Here is a 15,786-nt window from a genome sequence, read left to right as displayed (position 1 = left end):
GATGAGATTCTCTCTCGGGAGGTTCCTTCCAGTGTGGACTCTTTGATTGCTCTCGCCATCCGCATAGAACGACGGGTAGATCTTCGTCACCAGGCTCGTGGAAGAGAGCTCGCATCAACGGTGTTTCCCTGCTCCGCAACCATCTCCCTCCTCTGGCTCTGAGACTGAGCCCATGCAGCTGGGAGGGATTCGCATCTCGACTAAGGAGAGGGAACGGAGGATCACCAACCGCCTGTGCCTCTATTGCGGATTTGATGGACATTTTGTTAATTCATGTCCAGTAAGAGGCCAGAGCCCATCAGTAAGCGGAGGGCTACTGGTGAGCGCTACTACTCAGGTCTCTTCATCTAGATCTTGTACTACTATGTCGGTCCATCTACGCTGGACCGGTTCGGGTGCTACATGCAGTGTCTTGATTGACTCTGGGGCTGAGGGTTGTTTCATGGACGAAGCATGGGTTCGGAAACATAACATTCCTTTCAGACAGTTAGACAAGCCTACGCCCATGTTTGCCTTAGATGGTAGTCATCTTCCCAGTATCAGATTTGAGACACTACCTTTAACTCTCACAGTATCTGGTAACCACAGTGAGACTATTTCTTTTTTGATTTTTCATTCACCTTTCACACCTGTTGTTTTGGGTCATCCCTGGCTAGTATGTCATAATCCTTCTATTAATTGGTCTTGTAATTCTATCCTATCCTGGAACGTATCTTGTCATGTGAAGTGCTTAATGTCTGCCATCCCTCCCATTTCTTCTGTCCCCACTTCTCAGGAGGAACCTGGCGATTTGACAGGAGTGCCGGAGGAATATCATGATCTGCGCACGGTCTTCAGTCGGTCCCGAGCCAACTCCCTTCCTCCTCACCGGTCGTATGATTGTAGTATTGATCTCCTTCCGGGGACCACTCCTCCTCGGGGTAGACTATACTCTCTGTCGGCTCCCGAACGTAAGGCTCTCGAGGATTATTTATCTGTGTCTCTTGACGCCGGTACCATAGTGCCTTCTTTCTCCGGCCGGGGCGGGGTTCTTTTTGTTAAGAAGAAGGACGGTACTCTGCGCCCCTGCGTGGATTATCGAGGCTGAATGACATAACGGTTAGAATCGTTATCCGCTTCCCCTTATGTCATCAGCCTTCGAGATTCTGCAGGGAGCCAGGTGCTTTACTAAGTTGGACCTTCGTAACGCTTACCATCTCGTGCGCATCAGAGAGGGGGACGAGTGGAAAACGGCGTTTAACACTCCGTTAGGGCATTTTGAGTACCGGGTTCTGCCATTTGGTCTCGCCAATGCGCCAATGCGCCGGTTGTCGATAGGTTCTCTAAGGCGGCACATTTCATTCCCCTCGCTAAACTTCCTTCCGCTAAGGAGACGGCACAAATCATTATCGAGAATGTGTTCAGAATTCATGGCCTCCCGTTAGACGCCGTTTCAGACAGAGGCCCGCAATTCGTCACAGTTTTGGAGGGAGTTCTGTCGTTTGATTTGCGTCCGTCAGTCTCTCTTCCGGGTTTCATCCCCAGTCTAACGGTCAAGCAGAGAGGGCCAATCAGACGATTGGTCGCATATACGCAGCCTTTCTTTCAGAAACCCTGCGTCTTGGGCAGAACAGCTCCCCTGGGCAGAATACGCTCACAACTCGCTTCCTTCGTCTGCTACCGGGTTATCTCCGTTTCAGAGTAGTCTGGGTTACCAGCCTCCTCTATTCTCTTCCCAGCTTGCCGAGTCCAGCGTTCCCTCCGCTCAAGCGTTTGTCCAACGTTTGAGCGCACCTGGAGGAGGGTGAGGTCTGCACTTTGCCGCTACAGGGCACAGACTGTGAGAGCCGCCAATAAACGCAGGATTAAGAGTCCTAGGTATTGTTGCGGCCAGAGAGTGTGGCTTTCCACTCGCAACCTTCCTCTTACGACAGCTTCTCGTAAGTTGACTCCGCGGTTCATTGGTCCGTTCCGTGTCTCCCAGGTCGTCAATCCTGTCGCTGTGCGACTGCTTCTTCCGCGACATCTTCGTCGCGTCCATCCTGTCTTCCATGTCTCCTGTGTTAAGCCCTTTCTTCGCACCCCCGTTCGTCTTCCCTCCCCCTCCCGTCCTTGTCGAGAGCGCACCTATTTACAAGGTACATAAGATCATGGACATGCGTTCTCGGGGACGGGGTCACCAATACTTAGTGGATTGGGAGGGTTACGGTCCTGAGGAGAGGAGTTGGGTTCCGTCTCGGGACGTGCTGGACCGTTCACTCATTGATGATTTCCTCCGTTGCCGCCAGGATTCCTCCTCGAGTGCGCCAGGAGGCGCTCGGTGAGTGGGGGGGTACTGTCATGTTTTGTCATTAATTATCATGTCTTGTCCCTGTGCTTCCCATTCTATTCGTTTCCCTCTGCTGGTCTTATTAGGTTCTTTCCCTCTTTCTATCCCTCTCTCTCCCCCTCCCTCTCTCACTCTCTCGCTCTCTTCTCTCTATCGTTCCGTTCCTGCTGTTCCGTTCCCAGCTGTTCCTATTCCCCTAATCATCATTTAGTCTTCCCACACCTGTTCCCGATCCTTTTCCCTGATTAGAGTCCCTATTTCTCTCCTTGTTTCCCGTACCTGCCCTGTCGGATCCTCATTTATATTCACCGTGCTGTGTCTATGTTTTGCCCTGTCGTGTCGTGTTTCCCTCAGATGCTGCGTGGTGAGCAGGTGTCTGAGTCTGCTAGGTTCAAGTGCCTTCCCGAGGCAACCTGCAGTTCTCGATCAAGTCTCCAGTCTGTTCTCGTCTTTACGTGTAGTATTATGCTTTTTGTTTTGTAAAGTTTATTCTGGATTAAATACTCTGTTTTCGCCAAGTCGCTTTTGGGTCCTCATTCACCTGCATGACAGGTGTAACTTAGTCAGGTTTGTAGGACTTCTTGCTCGCACACGCTTTTTCAGTTCTGCCCACAAATGTTCTATGGGATTGAGGTCAGGGCTTTGTGATGGCCACTCCAATACCATGACTTTGTTGTCCTTAAGCCATTTTTCCACAACTTTGGAAGTATGCTTGGGGTCATTGTCCATTTGGAAGACCCATTTGCGACCAAGCTTTAACTTCCTGACTGATGTCTTGAGATGTTGCTTCAATATATCCACATAATTTTCTTTCCTTATGATCCCATCTATTTTGTGAAGTGCACCAGTCCCTCCCGCAGAAAAGCACCCCCACAACATGATGCTGCCACCCCCGTGCTTCACGGTTGGGATGGTGTTCTTCGGCTTGCAAGCATCCCCCTTTTTCCTCCAAGCATAATGGTGGTCATTATGACCAAACAGTTCTATTTTTGTTTCATCAGACCAGAGTACATTTCTCCAAAAAGTATGATCTTTGTCCCCATGTGCAGTTGGAAACCGTAGTCTGGCTTTTTTATGGAGGTTTTGGAGCAGTGGCCTCTTCCTTGCTGAGCGGCCTTTCAGGTTATGTCGATATAGGACTCGTTTTACTGTAGATATAGATACTTTTGTACCTGTTTCCTCCAGCATCTTCACAAGGTCCTTTGCTGTTGTTCTGGGAATGATTTTAACTTTTCGCACCAAAGTACATTCATCTCTAGGAGACAGAACGTGTCTCCTTCCTGAGCGTTATGACAGCTGCGTGGTCCCATGGTGTTTATACATTTACATTTACATTTAAGTCATTTAGCAGACGCTCTTATCCAGAGCGACTTACAAATTATACTTGTGTACTATTGTTTGTACAGATGAACGTGGTACCTTCAGTCATTTGGAAATTTCTCCCAAGGATGAACCAGACTTGTGGAGGTCTACAATTATTTTTCTTGGCTGATTTCTTTTGATTTTCCCATGATGTCAAGCAAAGAGGCACTGAGTTTGAAGGTAGGCCTTGAAATACATCCACAGGTACACCTGCAATTGACTCAAATGATGTCCATTGGCCTATCAGAAGCTTCTAATGTCATAACATCATTTTCTGGACTTTTCCAAGCTGTTAAAAGGCACAGTCAACTTAGTGTATGTAAACTTTTGACCCACTGGAATTGTGATACAGTGAATTATAAGTGAAATAATCTGTCTGTAAACAGTTGTTGGAAAATTACTTGTGTCATGCACAAAGTAGATGTCCTAACCGACTTGCCAAAACTATAGTTCGTTAACAAAAACGTTTTTGGAGTGGTTGAAAAACAAGTTTTAATGACTCCAACCTAAGTGTATGTAAACTTCTGACTTCAACTGTATGTAGCAACTGCAGATTGCCCCTTTAAGGTGGAGAAAATGGGAAGGGGCAGAAGACAGACACCACAGGACTTCCTTTTAGAAGTCATAAAATATGAAACCGTCTGATTCATCGTGGTAGGCTTTGCTAAGAAGCGTTCTGATGTAATAGCATATTGCATTCAGAGCATTTCTGTCCTCAGTCCAACAGGGAGTTGTATTTGAACACAGTGACCAACAGAGGGCACTGTTATCCTGTTGAAACAGCAGCCACAGCGGTAAAATGACTAGTTTCCTCTGGCAGGCCAAGCACATTGAACACATACGACTTGTCCTAAACCACCCTCAGAGTGGCAGGTTATCATTGTGTGCCATTGATGTTGACGACATCCGCTGACCTCCCACTGGCCGACTATCTAATCAAGATCTGGAGACAACTTCATCATCTATATTATGGTCAATTCTATCTAAAGCATTTCAGGGGGTCCAATAGGGGAAATCAGAAATAATAATGGAAAAGCGGTTGATTGAGATAGTCAATGTTCAATCAAAACTCACATTTAACCCCTGCCTGCAAATGTTTGACTCTTTCTCTAGTCTCCGGGTGGATTTGAAGTGGAGACGTGGAATCTTCCATGTTATTCTGGAATGTGGGATAAGACAGGGTCCCATGACATGGACCCCTCTTTGGTAAGAACAGCATGATCTTCTGACATTACCCATTAGGCTGATAATCACACACACACACACACACACACACACACACACACACACACACACACACACACACACACACACACACACACACACACACACACACACACACACACACACACACACACACACACACACACACACACTTTTTCACACAATATAAGGAGGCTGTTATTTTCAGCTGCAGCAGAAGGGAATGCTACTAATTTGAGTTTTTTGTTGAGTTTACTAAAGATGAAAGTCATTTAAGCATACACTAATGGTGTAGGTCCACATACTGTATGGTGTTTGTTCTGCCTTTTAGCCAGGGGTGGACTGACCATCTGGCATTTCGGGCAAATGCCAGATGGGCTGGTCCAGTTTTAGCCCATTGGGCCTGTCTAACTGGGGTTTGTTGTGCAAAATTATTTTTATCTGAATAATATAGGGAGACTCAAGGAATAAAATGGGCCGTTGTGGGGCCTCAAGAAAAAAAAATGGGCCTTCATGCGGGCCTCAAGGAAAAATATGGGCCAATATGTTAAAAATGCCAGAGCCGATTTCGGGCCCCAGTTTTATTATCTTTGACCTAGAAGTGGAGGCTTTCACCTACTGGAGAAATACTAAAAGATTAGATGTTCCATAACCTGTAGGTAGGTAGGAGTGGTTCTGAACGGATAGTTCATCACTTCTGCTCTTTTCTATAACCTGTAAGAAACACTATATATGGTCTATTCTTGGCATGTAGGTTTCTTACTTATGGTTGGCACAAATTGGGATATGGGGAGGGGAATGGGCAGGTTATACTGTGTGCAAATTAATTACTGTAGTATTTCTATAGTTTAAAAACTGTTTTTGCAGACATTACTGTAGTATTTACTGTAGTGATTTTGCTGACTATAGTATATTGTAGTATTTACTATTGTATTCTACGATGTACTACAAAATTATATAGTAATACTACACATTATCGAGGCATACTTCAGTGTGTAGTATAGTATTCTACAGTATACTAGAGTTTACTACAAAATTATATAGTAAGTACTGTAGTACTCTCTAGTAAACTGAAGCATTTATTCATGTGGGCTGAAATTATTTATTTTACAGTATGCTCTATTTTACAATACAGCGTTTCAGTCATATATATTCAAATATATCTGGAATTTTAAAAAAGTGGTAACAGTTGTATGTATGTATTCTTAATGGTTCTTATGTTTTCCTCCTTTCTCTAGAATGGGTTGATGCTGGTCCTGCTGGAGCTGATGATCTGAACCAGTCTGTCAGCCACCTAGCTCCCCCTCCTCCAAACACAACCACTGCCCATGTCCTGATCCCAGTGGTCCAGCTTGTCTGTGGTAAGTCCCTCCCTACCTCTCCCCTGCCCTCCCTCCCCTGCCCTCCCTCCCCTGCCCTGCCCACTCCTCTTTAGTTTTTTCTATTAAAAGCACATTAAGTCTATGCTTAACTAAAGACGTCCAGTGCAGTCCATAGGCCTATACCCAAGGCCTATACCCAAGACCTACACCCAAGGCCTATACCCAAGGCCTACACCCAAGGCCTATACCCAAGGCCTACACCCAAGGCCTATACCCAAGGCCTACACCCAAGGCCTATACCCAAGGCCTACACCCAAGGCCTATACCCAAGGCCTATACCCAAGGCCTATACCCAAGGCCTACACCCAAGGCCTATACCCAAGGCCTATACCCAAGGCCTACACCCAAGGCCTATACCCAAGGCGTACACCCAAGGCCTATACCCAAGGCCTATACCCAAGGCCTACACCAAAGACCTATACCCAAGGCCTATACCCAAGGCGTACACCCAAGGCCTATACCCAAGGCCTATACCCAAGGCCTACACCCAAGGCATATACTCAAGGGGTACACCCAAGGCCTATACCCAAGGCGTACACCCAAGGCCTATACCCAAGGCCTATACCCAAGGCCTACGCCCAAGGCCTATACCCAAGGCCTACACCCAAGGCCTACACCCAAGGCCTACAACCAAGGCCTACACCCAAGGCCTATACCCAAGGCCTACAACCAAGGCCTATACCCAAGGCGTACACCCAAGGCCTACGCCCAAGGCCTATACCCAAGGCCTACACCCAAGGCCTACACCCAAGGCCTATACCCAAGGCCTACACCCAAGGCCTATACCCAAGGCGCTTCCGGCGCCGACAGAGATGGCCGCCTCGCTTCGCGTTCCTATGAAGCTATGCAGTTTTTTGTTTTTTTACGTGTTATTTCTTATATTAGTACCCCAGGTCATCTTAGGTTTCATTACATACAGTCGAGAAGAACTACTGAATATAAGAGCAGCGTCAACTCACCATCAGTACGACCAAGAATATGACTTTCGCGAAGCGGATCCTGTGTTCTGCCTTTCACCCAGGACAACGGAATGGATCCCAGCCGGCGACCCAAAAAACGACTTCGTAAAAGAGGGAAACGAAGCGGTCTTCTGGTCAGACTCCGGAGACGGGCACATCGTTTACCACTACCTAGTATACCTCTCGCCAATGTCCAGTCTCTTGACAACAAGGTTGATGAAATCCGAGCCAGGGTAGCATTCCAGAGGGACATCAGAGACTGTAACGTTCTTTGCTTCACGGAAACATGGCTCACTGGAGAGACACTATCGGAGTCGGTGCAGCCAGCTGGTTTCTCCACGCATCGCGCCGACAGAAACAAACATCTTTCTGGTAAGAAGAGGGGCGGGGGCGTATGCCTTATGGCTAACGAGACGTGGTGTGGTCACAAAAACATACAGGAACTCAAGTCCTTCTGTTCACCTGATTTAGAATTCCTCACAATCAAATGTTGACCGCATGATCTACCAAGGGAATTCTCTTCGATTATAATCACAGCCGTATATGTTCCCCCCCAAGCAGACACATCGATGGCTCTGAACAAACTTTATTTGACTCTTTGCAAACTGGAATCCATACATCCTGAGGCTGCATTCATTGTAGCTGGGGATTTTAACAAGGCTAATCTGAAAACAAGACTCCCTAAATTTGATCAGCATATCGATTGCGCAACCAGGGCTGGCAAAACCTTGGATCATTGCTATTCTAACTTCCGCGATGCATATAAGGCCCTGCCCCGCCCTCCTTTCGGAAAAGCTGACCACGACTCCATTTTGTTGATCCCTGCCTACAGACAGAAACTAAAACAAGAAGCTCCCACGCTGAGGTCTGTCCAACGCTGGTCCGACCAACTGAATCCACACTCCATGACTGCTTCCATCACGTGGACTGGGATATGTTCATATTGCGCCAGACAACAACATTGACGAATACGCTGATTCGGTGTGCGAGTTCATTAGAACGTGCGTTGAAGATGTCGTTCCCATAGCAACGATGAAAACATTCCCAAACCAGAAACCGTGAATTGATGGCAGCATTCGCGTGAAACTGAAAGCATTCCCTCCGCAAGGCAATCAAACAAGCTAAGCGTCAGTATAGAGACAAAGTAGAATCTCAATTCAACGGCTCAGACACAAGAGGTATGTGGCAGGGTCTACAGGCAATCACTGATTACAAAAAGAAAACCAGCCCCGTCACGGACTAGGATGTCTTGCTCCCAGGCAGACTAAATAACAGGCCACTGACACGGCCTGCAACCAAAACATGCGGCCTCTCCTTCACTGCCCAGACGGCATCCCCAGCCGCGCTCTCAGATCATGCGCAGACCAGCTGGCGTACACCCAAGGCCTATAAGGCCTATACCCAAGGCCTATACCCAAGGCCTATACCCAAGCTGTTGCTGAGTTTAATGTGTAGTGCCAGGGTTGCAAAGGGCCATCTCTGAGGGTCTGGTGACTTTCTTTGCATCTCGCCTCTGTCTGTTTGTTGTGCCACTGTCAACACGCACGCACGCACGCACACACACACGCACGCACGCACGCACGCACGCACGCACGCACGCACGCACGCACGCACGCACGCACGACGCACACGCACGCACGCACACGCACGCACGCACGCACGCACACACACACACACACACACACACACACACACACACACACACACACACACACACACACACACACACACACACACACACACTTGGGGCTAAGGCCACTCTCCCTCTGACACCCAGGGTAACTTGTGTCCTTTGTCACCGCAACTGGCTCTGCCACACTGGCAGCTTTAGCTTACAGCCAGTCAGTGCAGGAGTGTGCAAGTGCAGGCATTTGTGTGTCATTTCTTGTGCATTTGGTGCCTGTGTGTGTGGTCTGTAGCCTACTTGTCAGGGATAAACATGTGTCCCAGTCTCCAAGCTTTAAGTGCTCACTGTGCCACACACGTGGGTGGTGAATGGTGATACGTACAGTATGATTAGAAGCCTCTTACTTGGGCCCTTCTGTGATGTATTCTACAGTGTTTGTATTGTCGTCCCGGTCACCAAGCTATGAGATTGAAGACCTACGGCTGAGAACATGCCACCTCCCTCTGCACATGTGGGTGAGATGCTCCGGGTGCCAGTTCAACTGACGTGGTCAAGTTCAATTTATATCACACTAATGTGTCGGCAGTATTAGACAAAGTGTATCCATTGACCCCTGCATCAACAGCGCAGGTATAAACAGGCACACACACATCTCTCTCAACTACCAGCAAAATGTACACAGTCATTAATCATCTCAAAACAAGTGATGTATGCTTCAGATACCTTACGAGAAGACAGTCGAAGAGAGAGAGGGAGGAGAAAAAAGAGAGAGAGGAGGGAAAGGAGAGAGTAGAACACAGAGAGAGAGACCCTAGAGCATGGTACATGTAGCTTTATCCATCTAAACACAAAGGGAGACAAAGTCCCCTCTCTCTTCTGTGCCCTCTGCAGATCCTTAATGGAAGAGACAGATATTACAGAGTACCACTAGCGCTTCCACTAGCTGCACCCCGCAGTACTCTGGCTGGTTATAATCTCTGTCCTGTATCCATGGTGGTGTAGTACTCTGGCTGGTAATAATCTCTGTCCTGTATCCATGGTGGTGCAGTACTCTGTCTGGTTATAATCTCTGTCCTGTTGTCCTGTATCCATGGTGGTGCAGTACTCTGGCTGGTTATAATCTCTGTCCTGTTGTCCTGTATCCATGGTGGTGCAGTACTCTGGCTGGTTATAATCTCTGTCCTGTTGTCCTGTATCCATGGTGGTGCAGTACTCTGGCTGGTTATAATCTCTGTCCTGTTGTCCTGTATCCATGGTGGTGCAGTATTCTGGCTGATTATAATCCCTGTTCTATATCCATGGTGGTGCAGTACTCTGGCTGGTTATAATCTCTGTCCTATATCCATGGTGGTGCAGTACTCTGGCTGGTAATAATCTCTGTCCTGAATCCATGGTGGTGCAGTACTCTGGCTGGTAATAATCTCTGTCCTGTATCCATGGTGGTGCAGTACTCTGTCTGGTTATAATCTCTGTCCTGTTGTCCTGTATCCATGGTGGTGCAGTACTCTGGCTGGTTATAATCTCTGTCCTGTTGTCCTGTATCCATGGTGGTGCAGTACTCTGGCTGGTTATAATCTCTGTCCTGTTGTCCTGTATCCATGGTGGTGCAGTATTCTGGCTGATTATAATCCCTGTTCTATATCCATGGTGGTGCAGTACTCTGGCTGGTTATAATCTCTGTCCTATATCCATGGTGGTGCAGTACTCTGGCTGGTTATAATCTCTGTCCTGTATCCATGGTGGTGCAGTACTGTGGCTGGTTATAATCTCTGTCCTGTATCCATGGTGATGCAGTACTCTGGCTGGTTATAATCTCTGTCCTGTATCCATGGTGGTGCAGTACTCTGGCTGGTTATAATCTCTGTCCTGTATCCATGGTGATGCAGTACTCTGGCTGGTTATAATCTCTGTCCTGTATCCATGGTGGTGCAGTACTCTGGCTGGTTATAATCTCTGTCCTGTATCCATGGTGGTGCAGTACTGTGGCTGGTTATAGTCTCTGTCCTATATCCATGGTGATGCAGTACTCTGGCTGGTTATAGTCTCTGTGCTATATCCATGGTGATGCAGTACTCTGGCTGGTTATAGTCTCTGTGCTATATCCATGGTGATGCAGTACTCTGTCTGGTTATAATCTCTGTCCTGTTGTCCTGTATCCATGGTGGTGCAGGACTCTGGCTGGTTATAGTCTCTGTCATGCTGTCCTGTAACCATGGTGGTGCAGTACTCTGGCTGGTTATAATCTCTGTCCTATATCCATGGTGGTGCAGTACTCTGGCTGGTTATAATCTCTGTCCTATATCCATGGTGATGCAGTACTCTGGCTGTTTATAATCTCTGTCCTGTATCCATGGTGGTGCAGTACTCTGGCTGGTTATAGTCTCTGTCCTATATCCATGGTGATGCAGTACTCTGGCTGTTTATAATCTCTGTCCTGTATCCATGGTTGTGCAGTACTCTGGCAGGTTATAGTCTATGTCATGCTATCCTGTATCCATGGTGGTGCAGTAGTCTGGCTGGTTATAATCTCTGTTCTATATCCATGGTGATGCAGTACTCTGGCTGGTTATAATCTCTGTCCTATATCCATGGTGGTGCAGTACTCTGGCTGGTAATTATCTCTGTCCTATATCCATGGTGGTGCAGTATTCTGGCTGGTAATTATCTCTGTCCTATATCCATGGTGATGCAGTACTGTGGCTGGTTATAATCTCTGTCCTATATCCATGGTGATGCAGTACTGTGGCTGGTTATAATCTCTGTCCTATATCCATGGTGGTGCAGTACTCTGGCTGTTTATAATCTCTGTCCTATATCCATGGTGATGCAGTACTGTGGCTGGTTATAATCTCTGTCCTATATCCATGGTGGTGCAGTACTCTGGCTGGTAATTATCTCTGTCCTATATCCATGGTGGTGCAGTACTCTGGCTGGTAATTATCTCTGTCCAGTATCCATCGTGGTGCAGTACTCTGGCTGGTTATAATCTCTGTCCTGTTGTCCTGTATCCATGGTGGTGCAGTACTCTGGCTGGTTATAATCTCTGTCCTGTTGTCCTGTATCCATGGTGGTGCAGTATTCTGGCTGATTATAATCCCTGTTCTATATCCATGGTGGTGCAGTACTCTGGCTGGTTATAATCTCTGTCCTATATCCATGGTGGTGCAGTACTCTGGCTGGTTATAATCTCTGTCCTGTATCCATGGTGGTGCAGTACTGTGGCTGGTTATAATCTCTGTCCTGTATCCATGGTGATGCAGTACTCTGGCTGGTTATAATCTCTGTCCTGTATCCATGGTGGTGCAGTATCTGGCTGGTTATAATCTCTGTCCTGTATCCATGGTGATGCAGTACTCTGGCTGGTTATAATCTCTGTCCTGTATCCATGGTGGTGCAGTACTCTGGCTGGTTATAATCTCTGTCCTGTATCCATGGTGGTGCAGTACTGTGGCTGGTTATAGTCTCTGTCCTATATCCATGGTGATGCAGTACTCTGGCTGGTTATAGTCTCTGTGCTATATCCATGGTGATGCAGTACTCTGGCTGGTTATAGTCTCTGTGCTATATCCATGGTGATGCAGTACTCTGTCTGGTTATAATCTCTGTCCTGTTGTCCTGTATCCATGGTGGTGCAGGACTCTGGCTGGTTATAGTCTCTGTCATGCTGTCCTGTAACCATGGTGGTGCAGTACTCTGGCTGGTTATAATCTCTGTCCTATATCCATGGTGGTGCAGTACTCTGGCTGGTTATAATCTCTGTCCTATATCCATGGTGATGCAGTACTCTGGCTGTTTATAATCTCTGTCCTGTATCCATGGTGGTGCAGTACTCTGGCTGGTTATAGTCTCTGTCCTATATCCATGGTGATGCAGTACTCTGGCTGTTTATAATCTCTGTCCTGTATCCATGGTTGTGCAGTACTCTGGCAGGTTATAGTCTATGTCATGCTATCCTGTATCCATGGTGGTGCAGTACTCTGGCTGGTTATAATCTCTGTTCTATATCCATGGTGATGCAGTACTCTGGCTGGTTATAATCTCTGTCCTATATCCATGGTGGTGCAGTACTCTGGCTGGTAATTATCTCTGTCCTATATCCATGGTGGTGCAGTATTCTGGCTGGTAATTATCTCTGTCCTATATCCATGGTGATGCAGTACTGTGGCTGGTTATAATCTCTGTCCTATATCCATGGTGATGCAGTACTGTGGCTGGTTATAATCTCTGTCCTATATCCATGGTGGTGCAGTACTCTGGCTGTTTATAATCTCTGTCCTATATCCATGGTGATGCAGTACTGTGGCTGGTTATAATCTCTGTCCTATATCCATGGTGGTGCAGTACTCTGGCTGGTAATTATCTCTGTCCTATATCCATGGTGGTGCAGTACTCTGGCTGGTAATTATCTCTGTCCAGTATCCATCGTGGTGCAGTACTCTGGCTGTTTATAATCTCTGTCCTGTATCCATGGTGGTGCAGTACTCTGGCTGTTTATAATCTCTGTCCTGTATCCATGGTGGTGCAGTACTCTGGCTGGTTATAATCTCTGTCCTATATCCATTGTGGTGCAGTACTCTGGCTGGTTATAATCTCTGTCCTATATCCATTGTGGTGCAGTACTCTGGCTGGTTATAGTCTCTGTCCTATATCCATGGTGATGCAGTACTCTGGCTGTTTATAATCTCTGTCCTATATCCATGGTGGTGCAGTACTCTGGCTGGTTATAATCTCTGTCCTATATCCAGTGTGGTGCAGTACTCTGGCTGGTTATAATCTCTGTCCTATATCCATTGTGGTGCAGTACTCTGGCTGGTTATAGTCTCTGTCCTATATCCATGGTGATGCAGTACTCTGGCTGTTTATAATCTCTGTCCTATATCCATGGTGGTGCAGTACTCTGGCTGTTTATAATCTCTGTCCTATATCCATGGTGATGCAGTACTGTGGCTGGTTATAATCTCTGTCCTATATCCATGGTGGTGCAGTACTCTGGCTGGTAATTATCTCTGTCCTATATCCATGGTGATGCAGTACTCTGGCTGTTTATAATCTCTGTCCTGTATCCATGGTGGTGCAGTACTCTGGCTGTTTATAATCTCTGTCCTGTATCCATGGTGGTGCAGTATCCTGGTTATAATGTCCTATATCCATTGTGGTGCAGTACTCTGGCTGGTTATAATCTCTGTCCTATATCCATTGTGGTGCAGTACTCTGGCTGGTTATAGTCTCTGTCCTATATCCATGGTGATGTCCTGTTTATAATCTCTGTCCTGTATCCATGGTGTATGCAGTCCTATATCCACTCTGGCTGGTTATAAACTCTGTCCTATATCAATCGTGGTGCAGTACTCTGGCTGGTTATAGTCTCTGTCCTATATCCATGGTGGTGCAGTACTCTGGCTGGTTATAATCTCTGTCCTATATCCCTGGTGGTGCAGTACTCTGGCTGGTTATAATCTCTGTCCTATATCCATGGTGATGCAGTACTGTGGCTGGTTATAATCTCTGTCCTATATCCATGGTGATGCAGTACTGTGGCTGGTTATAATCTCTGTCCTATATCCATGGTGGTGCAGTACTCTGGCTGGTTATAATCTCTGTCCTATATCCATGGTGATGCAGTACTGTGGCTGGTTATAATCTCTGTCCTATATCCATGGTGGTGCAGTACTCTGGCTGGTAATTATCTCTGTCCTATATCCATGGTGATGCAGTACTCTGGCTGGTAATTATCTCTGTCCAGTATCCATCGTGGTGCAGTACTCTGGCTGGTTATAGTCTCTGTCCTATATCCATGGTGATGCAGTACTCTGGCTGTTTATAATCTCTGTCCTATATCCATGGTGGTGCAGTACTCTGGCTGGTTATAATCTCTGTCCTATATCCATGGTGGTGCAGTACTCTGGCTGGTTATAATCTCTGTCCTATATCCATCGTGGTGCAGTACTCTGGCTGGTTATAGTCTCTGTCCTATATCCATGGTGGTGCAGTACTCTGGCTGGTTATAGTCTCTGTCCTATATCCATGGTGGTGCAGTACTCTGGCTGGTTATAATATCTGTCCTATATCCATGGTGATGCAGTACTCTGGCTGGTTATAGTCTCTGTCCAGTATCCATGGTGATGCAGTACTCTGGCTGGTTATAGTCTCTGTCCAGTATCCATGGTGATGCAGTACTCTGGCTGGTTATAGTCTCTCTGTCCTGTATCCATGGTGATGCAGTACTCTGGCTGGTTATAGTCTCTCTGTCCTGTATCCATGGTGATGCAGTACTCTGGCTGGTTATAGTCTCTCTGTCCTGTATCCATGGTGATGCAGTACTCTGGCTGGTTATAGTCTCTCTGTCCTATATCCATGGTGATGCAGTACTCTGGCTGGTTATAGTCTCTGTCCAGTATCCATGGTGATGCAGTACTCTGGCTGGTTATAGTCTCTGTCCAGTATCCATGGTGATGCAGTACTCTGGCTGGTTATAGTCTCTCTGTCCTGTATCCATGGTGATGCAGTACTCTGGCTGGTTATAGTCTCTCTGTCCTGTATCCATGGTGATGCAGTACTCTGGCTGGTTATAGTCTCTGTCCAGTATCCATGGTGATGCAGTACTCTGGCTGGTTATAGTCTCTGTCCTATATCCATGGTGATGCAGTATTCTGGCTGGTTATAGTCTCTGTCCTATATCCATGGTGGTGCAGTACTCTGGCTGGTTATAGTCTCTGTCCTATATCCATGGTGATGCAGTACTCTGGCTGTTTATAATCTCTGTCCTTTATCCATGGTTGTGCAGTACTCTGGAAGGTTATAGTCTCTGTCATGCTGTCCTGTATCCATGGTGGTGCAGTACTCTGGCTGGTTATAATCTCTGTTCTATATCCATGGTGATGCAATACTGTGGGTGGTTATAATCTCTGTCCTATATCCATTGTGGTGCAGTACTCTGGCTGGTTA

At 46.9% G+C, this 15,786-nt stretch overlaps 1 protein-coding gene across 22 annotated transcripts in view; it reads left to right on the top strand.

Annotated features, from left to right (window-relative positions):
• Positions 1-15,786, top strand: part of LOC124008353 (poly(rC)-binding protein 3-like) — a 40,625-nt gene that overhangs the window by 5,136 nt on the left and 19,703 nt on the right. For all 22 annotated transcript variants that reach the window (XM_046319572.1, XM_046319565.1, XM_046319557.1 and 19 more), the window contains 2 exons: positions 4,784-4,876; positions 6,112-6,234. The gene's annotated coding sequence lies outside the window, so the exon portion shown is untranslated. The remainder of the gene's footprint in view (positions 1-4,783; positions 4,877-6,111; positions 6,235-15,786) is intronic.

Source organism: Oncorhynchus gorbuscha, linkage group LG21, assembly GCF_021184085.1.
Source record: "Oncorhynchus gorbuscha isolate QuinsamMale2020 ecotype Even-year linkage group LG21, OgorEven_v1.0, whole genome shotgun sequence".
NCBI classification, from domain to species: domain Eukaryota; kingdom Metazoa; phylum Chordata; class Actinopteri; order Salmoniformes; family Salmonidae; genus Oncorhynchus; species Oncorhynchus gorbuscha.
The sequence above is the reverse complement of the archived record's forward strand: the minus strand, read 5'-3'. Positions and strand labels throughout refer to the sequence as shown.